Source organism: Uloborus diversus, chromosome 9, assembly GCF_026930045.1.
Source record: "Uloborus diversus isolate 005 chromosome 9, Udiv.v.3.1, whole genome shotgun sequence".
NCBI lineage: Eukaryota > Metazoa > Arthropoda > Arachnida > Araneae > Uloboridae > Uloborus > Uloborus diversus.
In genome coordinates, this window is record NC_072739.1 from 136,034,170 (window position 1) to 136,053,452 (window position 19,283).

Sequence of the window (19,283 nt, forward strand, 5' to 3'; positions counted from 1 at the left end):
TGAAATCCTCAAAGACTTTTATACATTTCGTAGAATATTTAGCTACGCTCCTTTAAGACTGAAACATTGGAAAAATGAAAAAAAAAAAAAAAAGAATTAAAAGTAGTTTCGAAATAAGTAAGTACTGAAATGTTACGCAATACGTTACTTAGAAAAAACAGTGAAAATTCAATCAATTTTATGCGACATTTGTACGCCAATTTTAAAAAATACGCACACTCAAATAAAAAATAGTTACATAACATGATAATTTTTTAATCTTCGGCTCCAGTTGCTTCTCCTGGATAATAAACGGCGCTCAACTACTTCTATTATTCCTAAGATTATTTTATAACTATTTCATATATATTTGACAAATAGAGCCCTTGAGTGTTAAAAAAATGTGAATCCTCTGAAGTCCTTTAAACTGATTAATGAATTGAACGCAAGTATTCTTCTTTTTCTCAAGCCATTTCTTCTTCTCGACTTTATGACCCACTTAAGAGACAACCCCCCCCCCCCGACAAGAAATGCTGTAATTCTACATCTCCACAGCTGGGAATTAAGCAATTAAAGGGGTGCTCTCTTGTGTCCAATGTCCGCAATGAGCATTGAGCTGTAACAGTAAGAGGAGAGCGAACTAATCGGTCCGTTTTTTGCCCAAGCGAGTAGGGCAAAAGAATCGCACTTTTAACATTTAAACTCAAGTTTTATCATGTAAAGCCTTTTGCCATGCCTTTTTCAAATCCTTAATATGTTCAAATCGTTGTGGCAAAAGAAGCGGTCTTTTTCCATTAAACAAGATGTTTTATAATGCAATTGGTTTTGCCAAACTCGCTTGAAATTCAGACCGTGAGCCTCAGTGTAGAAGAATGGGAAGTTCTATCTCCTCTTAGTTTTATAGCTCAATGGCAATGAGTTGCCACTGAGACATCTTATACTGGAATTGGACGGTTGCACAAAGTGCATTCAAGTGAGTGCAAACATTCATATTCTGGAGCTATCGAACAACTTCTTAGAGATTGTGAAAAAAATCCGGTGGTCAAATTTGATAAAATTGACTGAAATCTTCTGGTTTTGGACATGGAAGATATAAAAAATTTAAGTACTGAATAACAATATTTGTATAGAATCTGTCTTGCCATAAAAGATGGTAGTTGTCCTTCAAGCGTGGTTGACAGTAGCCCAGGCAAACTCAGTCAGTCATGCGCGATGGCTGACAACTACAAACCGTTTGTTACGCTTGTATATAGGCACTCCAACTCCATCAGAAAACCTTACAATGCTTGTAAAGTATGTAATTTTAGTTTATGCTCCAATGTGGTTTGAAATAAAAATGAAACCGAACTGCCAGTACAGCGCCCAACATTTTTGGAAAATGATTTCTCTTGCAAGGCAGTTTCCAGACAACGTTAAGGAGATAATTTTCAAAGTTCTCTCAAGTAATGCATATTTCGCTCATCCTGAACAGCTACTGTTAACAATGTTGTTTGACTCAAGAAAATACATTCGGGAATTAGCTGTTAGGCGCATTCTGAACTCTAGAAATAAGAAGACGAAGAACTCGGATGGTGTACGATTTTTTGAGCGTCCTAAACTCAATTTTGAAGGCGTTGATTATGTTGATTTAGTTGATTGGGCAAACTGTGTTGTAACAGAGGAACCTCTTACAATGCATCTAAAAGACCAACAATGGAAAGAAATGTGCAACGAACATTCTAAAGAGTTTACTTTCGAGACATTTCCCTGTCACACGCAAGCTGTGGAACGTTGTGTGAAACTAATAACCGAAGCTGCAATAAAAGTTCGTGGTGAAACTGCACGAGATGGATACATTCGTGCCAAACTTCAAGCTACGAAAGAACTTCCATCATTTGATAACGAGGGACAATATTATTTCAAAAAATAATATTCATTATGCATGAGGTATTTTAAATCAAATTTGAAGATTTCTTTTTCAAAATTTTATTATCTATATATGTAGTTCTCGAAAATGTATGATACTATTGCGTGATAATAATTACTATGATTAATGGCGCTATTTAATTAATTAGTCTATGATTTAATTTTGAAAAATATTGTTCACATTGGTTTTTAAAGAAATTCAATATTTTTTTCATTTTTCTCAAATTTTCAATGTCGGAAAGGAGCGGTTAAATGCTTATTAAAATCAATGAAACATTTTATGGGCTCGAACTGGTTCATTATATGACATTTTCGGTGCATTCCAGCAAAATATTTGGAATTTAGTTTTTTTTAAAAAAAAATTTCGACAGAAATTCATTTTTCACTTTTTTTTTCGATTTTTCAGTGTCAAATAGCGTTGGCTAGATATTTTTTAATATACAAGAAATTTTTTGTGAGTGCTAACTAGCTCACTACGCAACTTTTGCGCGCTATCCAAAAATTGATTTCGAAAAAAAAATTTTTTTCGGCTTTTTTCGCCCCACCTTCTTCAGTCAAAAGGACTACTTTCAGTCACAGAAGTTGATAGAAAAGCAAAAAAATAAAAAATAAAATAAAATAATAACATTGAACCCAGAAAATACTTTCATTTTCCTAACAGTTATTTTTTAATCAATTTTTTGAACTGTCCGATTTTTCAAACAAGGCGTGGTCTTTATGACGTCACAAATGATGTACTTTAACGTATTCCGCTGGCACGCTGAATGTTTACGCTTGCTGTCTGTCGCATTTCCAGATTATAATTCAAAAGCAAATTAAATATTGCACTCTATACTTACTATCAACCACATCGTTGCCACTACATATGAGTAAGGAAGAGATTTTTTAAACAATAGTAATTGCTGTCTACCGCATTTCCAGGTTATGATTATTCAGAACCAAATTAAATATTGCACTCTATCCTTACTATCAACCATATCGTTGCCACTACATATGAGTAAAGAAGAGATTTTTTTAAAAAATAGTAAACTTTGTCAAATTAGTTTAAGAATGGTCAAAGCCTATGTTTTTAAGCATGCTCGTTCAGAAAAAAATATTTTTAAAATTTTGGAACCAGAAAAAATACTTTTAAAATTTTTTAAGCAACCCCATTTTTGGTTTGCAACTCTCTATTTTTCCACGTTTCCCAGAGGTTTTTTTTTTAAAGAAAAAATTGAAATATTTTGAAATTTTATGATTCGTCGCCTTTGAGAATCATTTTAATATGAGGTGCGGTCCACGTGGTGAAAAAAAGGTTGAGCACCACTGTTGTACGCAATGATGACATTGCTACAATAAAATACATTTGAAAACTAATCTTAATCAAATTTTAATATGAATGATAGCATATTAACTCTTAATTGTGAAGAAAATCAGGAATTGTTGAAAAAAGCAATATTTAACAATGAATATATAACGGAATGTAGAATGAAACAATTTTGTTGTAAATGTGAACTTTAAATAATCGCAAAGATATTTCACATGCTTAAAATGGGGTAGTTTCCGGAATTTCATAAGTATTTTGTTCTAAAAGAGCATGCTTAAAAACATACGATTTGACCATTTTTATAATAATTTGACAAAGTTTAGATTTTTTTAACAATTATTTTAATCGGTGCGCAGATTGAATTTCATTTTTTACGCTTCTGCACATGACATCACAAGTGATGAAATGCCATTCACTGATGCCATTAACGCACAGCGCGATATTTAATTTGCTTCTTTACTCATATGAAGTGGCAACGATATGGTTGATAACAAGCGTAGAGAGCAATATTTAATTCGTTTCTTAATTATCATATTGTGGATACGCAGTAGACAGCAAGCGTAAACATTCAGTTTGCCAGTGGATTGAGCGCCAAAGTACATCACTTTTGACGTCATAGAGACCACGCCTTGTTTGAAAAATCGGGCATAAAAAATAATTAAAAATTAAATGTTGGGAAAATGAAAGTATTTTCTGGGTTCATGTTAATTGATTTTGCTCATTCAATTAACTTCAGTGACTAAAAGCAGTACTTTGATTAAAGGAAACAACCCCATTACATGTTACAGTGCACGGGCAAATTTAGAAATTGTCGATACTCACTTGAAATATTCGGTCTTTCTCCGAAGTCTTTGCTGCGTGAATGCTGACATTTACCTGCGAATATCGACTTTAACCACGTTTCAATCTTTCATTGTAACATATGTTATACACACGTGTTATTTCTTTAAATATTTTGAAAATCCTCCTGCAACTAGGAAGGCAGCTTGTAGCTGTCTGGCATATAGTGGGTTTCATCCTCTGAAGGAATTCTGGACTAATTTCATTGAACCAAACTCAGGTCCCGATTTAGAAATAGGGAAGTTGCAACCTATTAAATGTTCATATTTTGGCTATTGGATATTGTTAATTGACCCTCAAAACTAAAAAATTCACCATCGCCGAATTTTAAAACGCCGAGATTGATTTTTAATGAATTTTTAAAAATCCACGCGCAAAAGTGCGCTCTTCTGAAACGTCACGAGCTTACGTCACAGGACGCTAATGGGCAGCCTTCCGCCGAAGATCCCTTGTTTTCACTAGGGACATTTTGAGCGCGCTGATATTTTTATTTTTTAGAAATTCAATAATCCTTTTGAACACACTATGGAGGCTGGATTCGTTAAAGCACAATCTGAATAATCTTCCTCAAGTAACATCAATGATGATATTCGAATATTTCCGAGAGGATGAGAGATTTAATGTTCCAGAAACGCGAGCAGTTAAATGTGAGGAGATAAGCCTTTTACGTTTCGTCTTCAAAGTCGAATGCACGTCCTTCGGTTTCTCCCCTAGCGGAAGAGCGCATGACGTCACTTCCTATGCCATTTGACGTCACAAGCGCTTGAAATTTAAATACTTATCGTATCTCAAAATTTTTTAGCCTATGATGTTCATACATGTTCCTCTATCACATAAAAATATAATTGAAAAATCGAAAACTTCCCTATTTTAGGACTGAGGCTCAACACATCTGCAGGGATCTTTTGAATAGTGCAGTTGAAGAAAGTGCAGCAGAACCACTATCCCACATCTTTTTCTCATTGCATATGCAAGGCTAATGACTGCAGTACCACGGTGTAAAGTTGTGGTAACCAGCTTTATTCCATTCAGACCACATACACATATCAATTCAACACGGGCCACAACATAAACGTTACAGAATAGTATTAATTTGGGTTTATGAAATATATGTTGCTTAACTAGTTAAACTAACGGTCCTAGCCTTGTCCTTGAAAATTACTTTTGGGGAACCCTCTGAGGCCCTTAAGCCGGGCTTCACGAGCCTATTGATGAATCCGACCCTGACTTAACCCTAATAATGTTATCTGGCTGTTTAATCGTAGTAGCAGGCTTCTTAGCGGCAATTTTCGTGTTTATTACTTACCAACAACTTTCAACGACATTTAGATCCGGTAATTTTTATATACATTATTAAACCAGCAATTTTACAACGACATTTAGGTCCGGCAATTTTGTATCCACTACACTACTCAACACCAAAAATGCATCCGATTCAAAAGTCACTATTTCTGCAGTAATCTGCCTCGCTAAACACGAAAATATCACCATAAAAAGTTGAGATTAGCTCTAGTTTTCAAGATACATGGCCAACTAGGATAGTGTAAGGCCCCTATATATACGAGCCGACGCATTAGCTTAAGATTAGCCATTTTGGATCGGAGCGCGTGTTTGATTGGTTGTCTTTTCTGGCGAGTAATCGCGTTTGGTGATAGTTCACTGTGATCCATTATTAGCGGCACGTGAATTGTTTATTAAATAAAATATTAATTTCGGCAAATTTGACGAAATCCGAAACTTTGATGTGGTAACCCAAGCAGGTGCAACAATGAAAAATCCGATCCAAAATGGCTAAACTTAAGCTGATGCGTCGGCCTATCTATATAGCGGCTCTAGGATAGTGAATTCTCACTAGTGCTCTTTTTTCCTGTCAAATAGAAACACTCCCCATCAGACTGACTGCCTTCTAAAGTTCGACCCTTGATTGGGATAGAAAATCTCACTACATAAAACCGAAACGGGCTTCAAGAAATTTAAATTCTGGGAAGAGAAATGCCCAAAATGAGCCTCTACCCATTTCTGCTTCCACGAACATTTTCTCGACTTATATCGGGTTGATTGATTTTTTTGAGGTAGCTGGCGTTGAAGTTGGAAAACGGTAGGAAAATAAAAGATTTTTTTTTTGTTTCCGTCGCAGTAGTTGCGACCCGCGAAAATGGGTGCTTTTCAAAAATCGTAGTCTGTGTGACGAGGATTCAATGGGGTTGTTTACTTCAGTCAAAGCGATTACTTTTTGTCACTGAAATTGATAGAATAAGCAAAAAAAAAAAAAAAAAAAATTCCATGGACCCAGAAAAGACTTTTATTTTCCCAACAGTTTTTTTAAAATTAATATTTTAAAATGTCCGATTTTTCAAACAAGGCGTGGGGTATATGACGTCACAAATGATGAAATTTGGCGCATCTTTCTACTACGTTTCCACGTTATTACAATGAAGCAGCGAATTAAAATTGCGCTCTACACTTTCTATCAGCCATATCGTTGCCAATGCACGTGAGTAAAGATGCGAATTAAAGATTTTGTTCTGTGAATGGTAATATTGAATGGCATTTCATCATTTGTGATGTCACACGACAGAAGTGTAAACAATGAAAGCGCAATGAAAGTAATTTTTTAAAAATGTTAAATAAATTATTTAAAAAATGGTCAGATCCTATGTTTTTAAGCATGCTCTTTCAGAAAAAGAAAAAAAAAAACTTTTACAATTTTGGAAACGACCCCATTTGCAGTTTTAGCTAAGTTAAAGAACATTGATTCGATACTAGAAGGTCGAAGTTGGTATACGAGAAAGTACGCTTGATTAGTACTGGTCTTTTTATTTCACTCCGAAACAGCACATCTAAACACTTAGGTAAATTTAATATAATTTTGGCTGCAACCTAAAGGATAGATCTTGGTAAAAAGTAGAAAATTCTTCAATAATTAACCTTCTTCATTTGTAAGTGACATTTGTTGCACAGGCAACATTGATAACATCATCGACGGACCAATTGAAAACTTTTGTTCACATCTTTAGAACAACAGAAAAAACCAAAAATTAAGTATGGTAACTGTGGCAACTAACAGCCAGCGCCATCTCACAAGCGAAGAGGCACTCACAAATGGAGAGGACTCCCAAGTGGAGAGATACTCAACAACATTTTTGTTAGTGACTTCATTTGTAAGTGACAGCAAGCAGGACATTTTGTAAATCAAATATACAGTCAAAATCGCTCATAACTAAGGCCCCTATATATACGAGCCGACGCATCAGCTTAAGATTAGCCTTTTTGGATCGGAGCACGTGTTTGAGTGGTTGTCTTTGCTGGCGAGTTATCGCGTTTGGTGATTGTTCACTGTGAGCAATTATTGGCCGGCACGTGAGTTGTTATTGAATAAATAATTATTTTTGTTAAATTTGGCGAAATCCGAAACTTTGATGTGGTAACCCTAGCAGCGCACCAATGAAAAGTCGATCCAAAAAGGCTAAACTTAAGCTGATGCGCCGGCCTATCTATATATAGCGGCTCTACTCATAACGAGTGCAAAGGGACCGCGATATTTGCTCGTTACAATCGGGTGCTCGTAAAAAGCGAGTTCAAGAAAAATTCACCATAGTTGCTTCTTTTTTCCTTCATTTTAATCACTGTACAGTACCAAATAGGTTGGTTACTTTCATTTGAACTGTCTGAATGTCTCTTTCGTCTGTCATTGTTTTTAAAGAATATAACTATGCACACATATATAATTTTAAAATGTTTCATTGCTTCAAAACTTAAAAAAAAAAGTATTGTCGTCCCTTGTTCTCAGGATTTATAATTTATTACTAACTTTGGTTGAGTTTCGAATGTTAAAGAAACTTTACCAAACGAGCTGATGTGCATCACAGGACTTCCTTTGACTCCAATTTAATGTCATTTTCTCATTATTGGCAGTTTTAATATGATTCAATAGTTTACTCTCTAAATATCACCAACAGTGACCAAATTAAAACCAGATTTTAAAAAAAAACTAAAAAAAAAAATAGCCAAAAAAAGTTTGGCGACCAAATGACTGGCGATATAGCGCCAAGTGTCCGCCAAATTTAACACCACTTGAATTTACATCGAAATTAACAAAGATTTCCCCCCAAAAAGGGGCAAAAGACCCCCCTTTGGAGCATCCAAATGCAACCAAAAAGGAAGGTGCACAACTAGACCCCACTAGGAGTCTACGTACCAAATTTCAACTTTCTAGGACATTCCGTTCCTGAGTTATGTGACATACATACACACATACGCACATACATACGTACATACAGACGTCACGAGAAAACTCGTTATAATTAACTCGGGGATTGTCAAAATGGATATTTCGAGGATCTATATGTTCTAAGGCACTTATCCACGTGTGATCGGGTAGAAAAAAAAAACTCATCATTCATTTAGGGGTGAGCAAAATGGAAATTAAGGCCGATTTTTGAGTGAATATTTTTTCGCTAATACAATATTTCCTTTTTACTTTCTTCTATATCTAATATATAGAAGAAAGTATTGGATTCGTGCAAATTTTCGAATTTCGAATTTTGATGGATTCGAACGTTTTGAGGTGTGCTGAGTCCATTTCGACTGTTTTTGGAAAATGTCTGTGTGTGTGTGTGTGTGTGTGTGTGTGTGTGTGTGTGTGTGTGTGTATGTATGTGTGTGTGTGTATGTATGTGTGTGTGTGTATGTGTGTGTGTGTATGTGTGTGTGTATGTATGTGTGTGTGTGTGTGTGTGTGTATGTGTGTGTGTCACGTCTGTGTGTGACCAGTTTTTTGTGGCCGCTCTACAGCAAAAACTACCGCATGAAATCAAACGAAATTTGGTACACATATGTGCCGCTATGTGAACTTGTGCCCATTGGTTTTTGGCGCGAATCCCTCCAAGAAGGGTGGAGCAGTGGGACGTTTTTTGAGTTACGCGTGCTTGCTATTCCTCAGGAAGTAACTTGCGGAATCAAACAAAATTTGGTCCATATGTTGCCATTAACAGGAACAGGTGCTGATTCAATTTTGGTGTCAATAACTCAAACGGGGGTTGAGCCATAGAACGTTTTTTGTCGTCTATTGTGACTGCTGTATCTCAAGAAATAATGAACGGAATGAAAGAAAAATTTATCGGCAAGTAACCCTTAGTGGGTATAAGAGCTGATTTTATTTTGGTGTCAACAGCTAAAAAGGGGGTAGCGCAATCACCCGTCCTTTTTTTCTATTGTGAGTGCCCTATCTGAAGAAGTAATGCTGCGTTCTGGTTGAAATTTGGAATATATGTGAATTCATATGTAAACAAGCTTTGGTTCAATTTGGACGCCAATCGCTCCAAGAGGTGTTGATTTATTATTTTTTTTGCGAATAAAAATAGCTTTATTAATGCAACAATAAGAAAGATAAATCGTAATAGATTGTCGTCTGCGTATTTCTCGTGATTTTAATTGTATGGAAATGATCGGAAATATTATCTCAATGATTTAAAATTTTTAACTGTTGCCATCTTATGTTTGTTAATAAATAAAATATTTGTAATTAATTTAAGCAAGGCTTTTAAAATTACTCATTTTTTCGCTTTTTGCTTTGCTTTTGCAATAATTCAGACATTGGAAAGGTCGTCAAGTGTTTTCATGTGAAATTTTGTTTTTGTTGGGAATATTGCTTCCTCATCAAGCATGTTGAGGGATCAGAAAAAAAAGAAAAGAAAAATATAGAAGAAAGTTTCGTGATGGCCACAACATACTAGTTTGTGAAAGGAAGTAAAAAGGATAAGCTGAGCTGGAAATCAACAGAAATTTCAAGAATCACATAAGTATTGCTCGCTTTAATCGGGGTTTGCTCGTTAAAAGCGAGTTATGCTTAACATTGTACCAACCTAGAATTTCTGATTTCCTCGCTAAATCCGGGTTCTCGTTGAATCAGGGCTCTTTATAAGCGAGTTTGACTGTATCATCTTTTAAACACCATACTTTTCAAAATGACTGTCAAATTACAAATATTTCGTGCACTCAGAACAGCATTCTGCGAAACGGTTCTCAAATCTCTTATTCATGCAAGACTTAAAACGTCCTGGTTGTTCAAAATAAATTCAAATATTACAGTGGCCGCCGCATATATGAACCATGCTTGTTCTAAACAGTTTTGATTCCATAAAGCGGCTAATTCAATAAAGCTGGATCTTGCTCTGTTTTTGACCATTCGATTCATTAAAACGGTTGATTCAATGAACCACTGACTCAATTATCCAGTATCCACCATATTACCATTCGATACAGTTACAATGCTAGGATAATTTTTTTGAAAACTATTTCAAAGCCAGCAGTATAAATTATGAAAACCTGGAAGGCTTGGTTTTAATCAAATACTGTCTGACCACGGATTGTATGGAAAGACAAACATCCGTTTTACAGCCGGAAATGGACGAATCTATGATTTTTTACCGATGTCAGCTTTTGCAGAAGCAGAGTCTCATTCAAATGAGCGGAATACGGGCATCACATTTTTACTTTTCCCCCTTGTTCACAGAGATTCGTCTTATCTGAACGTTTGAAAATTCCATGCAATCCGTGGTTGAACAGTACAACACCATGCTTAGATGCAATACATATTCTAATATCATTCATTTAGAATTGCGGACCTAATTAAATCTGAAGAGTAAATTGGGTCCCTTTTGGCGAACATTATCCATTCATCGGTCTTTAGAACGTTTTTCATATCTTTGCGTAAAATGGATTTCACTTCCTCCGTAAGTAAATGGTCATTGTGCACACGAGCAATAAAATATATTTCGCTAAGATTGTGAATAGATAAATTGTTGATTATGACCTTACGGCAATGGAACACCAACTCTTGCAAATCGTACTTAACTGCTGGTGAGTACAAGCTGAGAGATTCTTTGAGAGACAGTTCCCGCACTTTACCACAGTAGATATAGCGAAGCATGTTTTCGAGTGCATCGGCTTGTGATCGGCTTCCACCAACAAGGTCGACGATTTCTTGTTGGTTTTCTTTTTTGCTGCGTTTGAACATTGCTTTGAACACCTTGGATCGACTACTCAGAATAGCCCTATGAGCTGGAAATTTATACTTGCCTAGTTTCAGAACGACATCAGCAAATCTCTGTTTCTTGTACAGCGCCTCGAAATCTGTTGACATTAAAGTTAAGATATCCTTTTTTCCTGAGGTTGGATCGGTATGTATGAGTAAGTTATCGATATCCTTGCATGAAGTATTCGTTTCAGCGTCTTTTTTCTCAGGTCGGTTCTCCCCTAGAAACGGTATAAAATCCATATGATTAAAACAAAGAATATATATGTTGTCTACACAAATTCACAGTTAACATCGGATCGTGACCAAATTCGGCATGGAGGTACTTGGGCAACCGAGAAAGAACGTAGGTCGTTTTTCGAACGCCAAAAACTACCGAAAAGTTTTAATGTTAATTTTAAGATCCGAAAATGGCTCTTTGTAACCGAAATTACTATCCGATTGTCCTGATTTCAGTCTTATACGAAAGCCTGTAAAAAATAACTCCGTGACGTAGATTTAAAAAAAACCAAGAGTGTAAAATCACGAGGATAAAAGTTATAACCATTTTTAAGTAAAGGAACGTCAATATTAAATCGGATATATTTTCGCAAATTTGGTGCTAAAAAGCATTTTTGTACATTTAATTTTTTTTTAAACTAACTGAATGGAGCGAGTTTTGAACCGACGACATTTTGGACCGGTAAGATTTTAACTCGCGACATTTTAAGGGATACCACGGTAGGCAAGAGGGTACATGAGAGGGGAGTCCCTAATTAAAATTGTTTAAATCGGAAGTGCCTGCATCATGAATGCATTTTATGCTATTTCTGGTGAGATTCAGGACGGAATTGTGAAGCCGGTGTTCTCCCCCGGAAAGTTTTCTAAAACTAGAGGCCTAAAAGCGCGATTTTAGCCTGTCATTGCTCGCCAAGAGGGTCATAACCCCCATTTGCATCCGCGCTTGAGAACCACACTTGAAATCACCACTGGGGCATGGATCCTAGATCACTCTCCCTCTTCCCACCATAGATCCGACATCATATAAGGGTCATTCCATACAGATTCAACGGATGAATGCCCTTGACCATCTTTAACTTTTTTGAAACTCATATCCCAAAAAGATGCATATGAATGGTGTTTAAAACCACTTTTATTTTTTCTCTAACCTTAATCCTTGATTTTGTAGAGGTCATCAAAAGTCATTTTCGTAGTCAAAAATGGGACTTATAAACCTTTGCATTTTGGCCCAAATCTAATTGAATAACAATCATGGCAGAACATTTTACATTTTGATGTTAAAGTACATAAGATAGTAGTCTCACACACTGAGTTATGTAGCTGCAACTTAATAATTAAAATAATGGCAGCAGGCCAAAGTTAAAGATCAAATGTAAAATTTTTACTCATTTCAAAGGGTCATAACTCGCTTAGGGGATAAAAACACAAAGTGAAATATGGCAAAAACAAATCACTGGGGTCACACTAATGAGAAAATATAGCTGTAACTGTGTGTTTGTTTACCCTTTACAAATTACATTTACAGCCCCTCAAAGATCAGAAAATTGAGAAAAATGACATTTTTAGATCCCTGTAAACTAAAAGGGGATGAAATTAAAAATAAAAATTTTCAGCGAATTGAATATTCCATTCCAGTACTATGCACGTTATATATATTGTGTTTGTGTATTTGGTTTGTAAAACAGATACAGCTGTTCGAAATTGTGTTATCTATCCAGTTAACTCGTTTTGAAAGGGAGCACTAAATCATTGAATTAGTTAATTGCGGCGTGTTTTTTATCTATAAATGGGCTCTAAAGTATTGCAAGACTACTTTAATTATAATTTAATGAAGAACAACAAAAATTTTTTTGCTTTAAAAAATAGCTGTTAAAAGAAAAATCTCACAAATTTCAAAAAGTATGGAGGAAAAACTTAAGAAATCATTCAATGTATCAAAAAAAATCTGACGACAGTCAGCAGTTAACAAATGTAAGGGAGGATTATTTATCACTTGTAGAAAGTTCGAAACAAAAAGTTAAAGAATCCGACAGTTATTCTGAAAAAATTAATACAATAACTTTGATGCCCAAATTTGAAATCTCTGTCTCCGTTTTTAGATTTCTACAAGCAAGATCAATCAAGGGAGTAGGAGACATATGGCTTTTATAGATTTATTTATATTTATATGATTTATGTTGATTTTAAGTCAATTTTTAGAGAAAGCGTGTAAGAAATAGAGAGGACATTTACATCTTACCATTAGCATTTTTTGCTATTGCCAACAAAGGAATGTTTAGACTTTCTTCCCCAAAAACAAAAAGATGGCAGATGATAGTAAAGGTGCCATTTTTTAAATATGCGTTGTCTTTGCGCAGCGTGTAGTTTCTTGGCAATAAATGTGGCAGCCATTTCCTTTCGAACGGTCCATTGAATGTTAAATTTCCTTTAAAAACATTTGCTCTTTTATCGCTATTCAACACTATCATGATTTCAGAAAATACATTGACCTTACTGATTGAAGTTTTCGTTAAAGAAATATTAATGTTGCCGATTGTATCGTTCCATCTTTCCCCGTTCGGAAACACAGACAGCGTCCAAGAAGTGTCAGAACAATCAAAGCAAGGACTCTTTATTTCCTCATCTGCCTTTCGTGCTCTTTGCGAAAATTTCTGTATGTGCCACTCTACAGAAGAAAAATACAACTTCCTGTTCCCGACATCTATTTCTGCCAGTGGCTTTATGCAAAACAAATCATCTCCAGAATCACACATGCCTACCAAAATTACTTCAGCTGTAGTGAACCAAATATTCCAAACAAAAGGCGCACTGAAAAAGAGTTTCGTTCGTAAAAACAATATGAGTGATAAAATTTGAGAGAAACCTTGATAACTATTAACTAATGCGTCTCTCCAACAACAAGATAAAATATGGATGATAAGAAGGAAATGGAAATCGCTCAGCAATTTTTGCACATCACTGCAGTAGCTTTGTTTACAGGTTAAAGATGATAATGCGTTCAATAATAGTTAGAACGATAAATCGATTTCTGATTTTCATTATGATTAGTTAATATTAGTTAATCAGAAGATGTTCTTATGGCTGGGAGTTTAACCCTTACACAAGGATTCGTGTAGAAAATTTGGTGCCAAAGCATAAAAATCGCCAAACTCCCAATTGTCGAAATTTTCCCATTGATCTTGAGTTATTTTGAGCTTTGAATCATTTTTTGTTGAAAAGGCGTGAGTCAAACTTTATGCAAAGTAGTTTGATGAAATATAATGTTGCTTGAAGCATACATTAATTTGTGTAAAAAGGGCTTTTCTAAAAGTATCAATAACGCCGCAATAAACTAGAAGACACCATGGTTTATACATGCAATATACTAAACATCCCGGTTATCACATCCATAGACTGCAGTTTCGTTCTTATTAGAACACATCAGTCTGAATTAGTGAATAACCGAGCTGGAGGCAGATGTCATCTGAAGTCGAATGCCAACAAACAGGTTAAAGTAAATTTATCTTAGCAGCGAGTGCACGCAGCATGGCACAATTTGACTCGTGTCACGAGTTAACTATTTAAAACCCTTTCAAAGTACATGAACGTTAAAATCAAAATGACAGTAGAGCTTGGTCCGATGCAAACTGAAAATGGTTTTGATCCTTCGATTGGGAAGAAGCCATCAGGAGTTTATCAAGAAAAACCTGAACCTTAGGAAAAATAGACATAGCACCTAGTTTTCTTTAAAAAAAGTTTCTTTAAACTGTTGAGCGACCATTGATCGTCTCTTACATTTTGTTAATAAGATCATTTCAGCCTTCTTTATCTTTACTAATAATAAAGCTGAAAGTCTGTAGGATGTTTGGATGTCCGGATCTCTGTGACGCGCATAGCGCCTAGACCGTTCGGCCGATTTTCATGAAATTTGGCACAGAATTAGTATATAGCATGGGGATGTGCCCCTAGAAGCGGTTTTTCGAAAATTCGATTTTGTTCTTTTTATATTTCAATTTTAAGAACAAAAATATCATAAGATGGATGAGTAAATTACGAAGTTATTATAACGTGGAACCGTAACATGGGCACAATCCAACTGGCGAGATACGAAATTATCATAACGTGGAACCGTAACATGGGTACAAGTCAATTGGCGAGAAAATTCACCATACATTATTTGTAAATATGCAAGCGATCCAAAAGACCTTTTAATTTTTCTATTACGGGCAAAGCCCTGCGGTTACCACTAGTCTTACATAAAAAGGAGTGGTTTTGACGAAATATTTCTTGTATGTTTAATAAGAAATGGAAAATAACTTATGATTGCTTCCGCACAGTATGCTCTTTTGTTAGAACCAATTCAGTTTGGAAAAAAGTGAATACTGGTTTCTTCCCATCCCTCCCCCCCCCCTGGAAGGGTTTTAACCTTTAAACCCCTCCCGTGGCTGCGCCACTGCAGGGGAGTGCACGGGCGCACCGAACTAAATTTTTGGCAGGGCAGAAATTCTCAATTTGCCGAATGAAACTCCAAATTTAGTCGAAAGATGTTATTTTTGCCGAATTTAACACCAAATTAAGCCGAATGGTGATAGTTTTGCCGAATGAAGCTTCAAATATCGTCGGATGATTATAACTTTGCCAATGGAAATCCAAATTTTGCCGAATGATGACAATTTTGCCGAATCGTTAGACAAAATTTGCCGAACAAGGACTTTCTGGGAGATCACAGAGACCTCTCATCATTTTTACACTATACCATTATCACAACATTTTTAGTGGCCTCCGATCGGGGAGCTCTTGTGCGACTATGACTTCCATTGGTCTTGGTATTCTCTTTTTCACTTTCCCATTTCTACCACTTAAGAAAATACTCACTATAATTATAGATAACTCTTCTGTAACGCATGGTTGAGGAAAATATTTTGCCACCACTTTTCCTATCTTTGACTAAAACTTCGTTAGCTTTGTGTTTGTTTACTTTTATTTTTTGTTATGTTTCAGTTTTCCAAAATTATTTTACATATCTATTCATTTGGAAGGGCAATCACCCTCACCGCTCCGCCCTATAATGGGGCGAAAACGCCAAAAAGCGCTTAAAAATGTTTTTAAACCTCTCTCGCTTGTTTGTTTACACAAACATGTTATTATGGAGTTTTCTCGATTTGTTTGTGCTCAGGGTTCAAAGGTCGCAGGTATACGCAGCTAAATCCTTTTCAGGGTCTTTCTTTAGACCATTTATGACTAATTATTATTAATTTCTAAGAGGATATAAGAGGACATTTTTTGTAGAGTGTTTTGAAAAAAATAATTTTGAATTCACAAGCTTTCGGTGCTGACCAACACCGATTTTCGGTTTGAGAATTCGATTACACATTTTTTTCGTTCTATTACTACCGTTGGACACGAAAGAAATTAAATATACAGTAGGCGCCGCTTATTGTGATCACGGTTAATGTTATCATTCGCTTAATGTTATCAGAATAAATCCCGGAACAGTTATACGTTAACACGCGTTAAAAAAGTCGGATATTGTAATCAATGTCTTCGTTTATTGTCATCATTTTTCATAAACTTTCGATTTTTTTCCCGTTTTTATTCCTCAATTAACAGAAATACATAGGCAAACCCTGACGAGACTAACTTTCTGTGTAGCATTTTGTGGTTTTCAATAGCAGTTCAAAATTTTTCTAGGAATGAAGCTACAGAAAGTTCGCCGCCAGTGACCACAGACTCCCCCTAAGATAACTTTTTTGCATCTAAAAAAATTCAGTCGCTGGACATGTTGCAGGCATAGATGTAGGATCTCCATTGTTGCCATTACTTTGTAAGTTGTAAAAGAATTGTGTCGAGATTGAAAACAAAGCGAAGTTAAATTAAAATTTAAGCAACAAGCAAAACCATGCTGGAAAAGATAGAAAAGCTGAATGTGCTTTGAAACTGGTTTATGAATGTAAGGGAAAACGGTCATATATTTTGCTTCACCTATTACTATGCAATTAAAAATTGCATAATTTAGCTTTAAGTTTTTATAATTCAGATATTTCCATTCTGTTAATTTAATAATTTATAATTTAAAACTGCGTTTAGTTGAGTCATTGTGATTTTAATTTGAGGTTGCCAAAATAAATGCCCCTCAATTGGAAAAAAAAATCATTATTTTGTGTCTCCTGGACTCTTTTCGGTTATTGTTATCAGTCGGTTATTGTTGTCGTAAATTGTATTTGTCCCAAAGTGATCACATTAAGCGGCGCCTACTGTACCAAGCTTTAATAATAATAAAAAAAAAAATATAGACTGCTTAAAAGCAATTTTTGTAAATTACAGCACTCTTGGTTCTTTAACTTTCTAAAGGCTCTCTTCAGCTTCGTAGTGGACGAAGGGCTCTAAAATGTTAGTTCAGATTGCCTGAAAGGTAGTACTGTGCAAATGTATTAATCCTCAATTGGTTTAATATAGGAAAAAAAAAAATCCATTTATAAGCGCTTTTTGGCGTTTTCGCCCCACTGTCCGCCCCTTCTTGAAATCCATGCTTGACAAAGACGTGAAGTTTTGAACTGGTTCCAACACAAACTTGTGTGGTGCAAAACTATCGTTCTAAACACATTTTCGTTTTTTAATTTTTTCCCCGTACAGAGCAATTGCATCTTTTTCTCCTCCGCGTTCATTTCATTTAAAGCTACTATTTTCTACTAGTGAGATCGAAAGTTTCCGCTCTGAAATTATTTTCAGCAAAGGGGAAACAACTTCTTTCCCCTATCAAAAAACATCCTCCCTGATGGGTCTTTGTCTGCAGACCAGTTTCTTCGCGGCGTAATTTTTTTTTTAAATTTTGTGGTCTACCGTCTTGGCGGATTTTTCCCACATCCTCCTTCTTTAAGTTTCACTTTGTTTCCAGAATTCACTTTCCCATCTTAGTTAATTCTCGCCAACTGTACTAGCTTGGCTGGATTTATGGTTTTTGTTCATTGGAGGGCAGCTTTGAAAAGACGCGAATTTCGCTCAAAACTTGTTCTTTTCACTTTGCGACTTGCCTGGAGTAACAGTACCTTCAAGCTTTCTTGCTACCCCCATAGAGAGTCATTGGAAAATCGAGTGAGTGAAATTTAAATTATTAAATAACCTTTGCTTCTACATTCTAAATCTCAAAGTTATTTTGTTTGGTCTTCTTTCCGAGAAGTTATCAAAGTCGATTAATGTTTTATTGTCATTAAAAAAAAACTGTTTTGTCTGAAGCCATTGTGTTTTGATCAGAGGCGTCTCCTCGCCATCTTGAAACTGTGCATCATAACATGCTTGATTTTGTGTTTTTCGACCTTCATGCAAGTTTTCTTATGTTTTTTCACCATAAATATCTAACCGCACTAACATTATGCATTTGTTGCTACACACAAAATTGATAATTAACTTTAAAAGAAAAAATTTCTTTACAAGTGGATGGATTAGGTATACTGCCATGCTAAGCGCAAAGGTAGTATCTGCAGCTGAGTTCAAAATGAGAAATTCCCGTTTAATGTATTGCTCGTCCATGTTTTTGATTCAATTTCAACTTTTTCAGACTTTTTTAAAAATCTTTCCTCACGACAAATGACTACAAAACTTAGGTGAAATTGGTGACTGTAACTCAATTTTGATAAAAAGTGCAGATGCGACTTTTGTGAAGTAAGAAGTAACAGCGTCAGAAAGCACAAATTGCAGATGACTGCAGATCCGTGTTTCGGCGTTACAATGAAGGCCTTTATCAATGCAAAAAGTAATGAGCTTATGGATGAAAAGACATCTGACAAAAGCTTTTGTCGGAAGCCTTTTCATCCATAAGCTTTTTCAGCACAAAGGTATTTATCACGGCAGCATTATTGCTGACATGTCTCCCAATGCGTTCGGTAGATTCCTGAATTTCGATACCTACTTCTGAAATGCTTAATAAAGTAAATATTTCCCGAATTTTCAATAAAACAACGAAATTCGCTCAAACATGGGATTTTTCAGTGATTAGAATTTCTGAAAAAATCCTTACGGTAAAACAATCACAATGGGGTTGTTTCCTAAGACAAAAGTAGTACTTTTAGTCACTGAAATTGATAGAATAAGCAAAAAATATAACATGGACCCAGAAAATTCTTTCATTTTCCCAACAGTTATTTTTTAATTAATTTTTTAAAATGTCTGATTTTGCAAACAAGGCGTGGTCTTGATGACGTCACAAATGATGCTCGTTGGCGCATTTTCTACCGCGTTTCC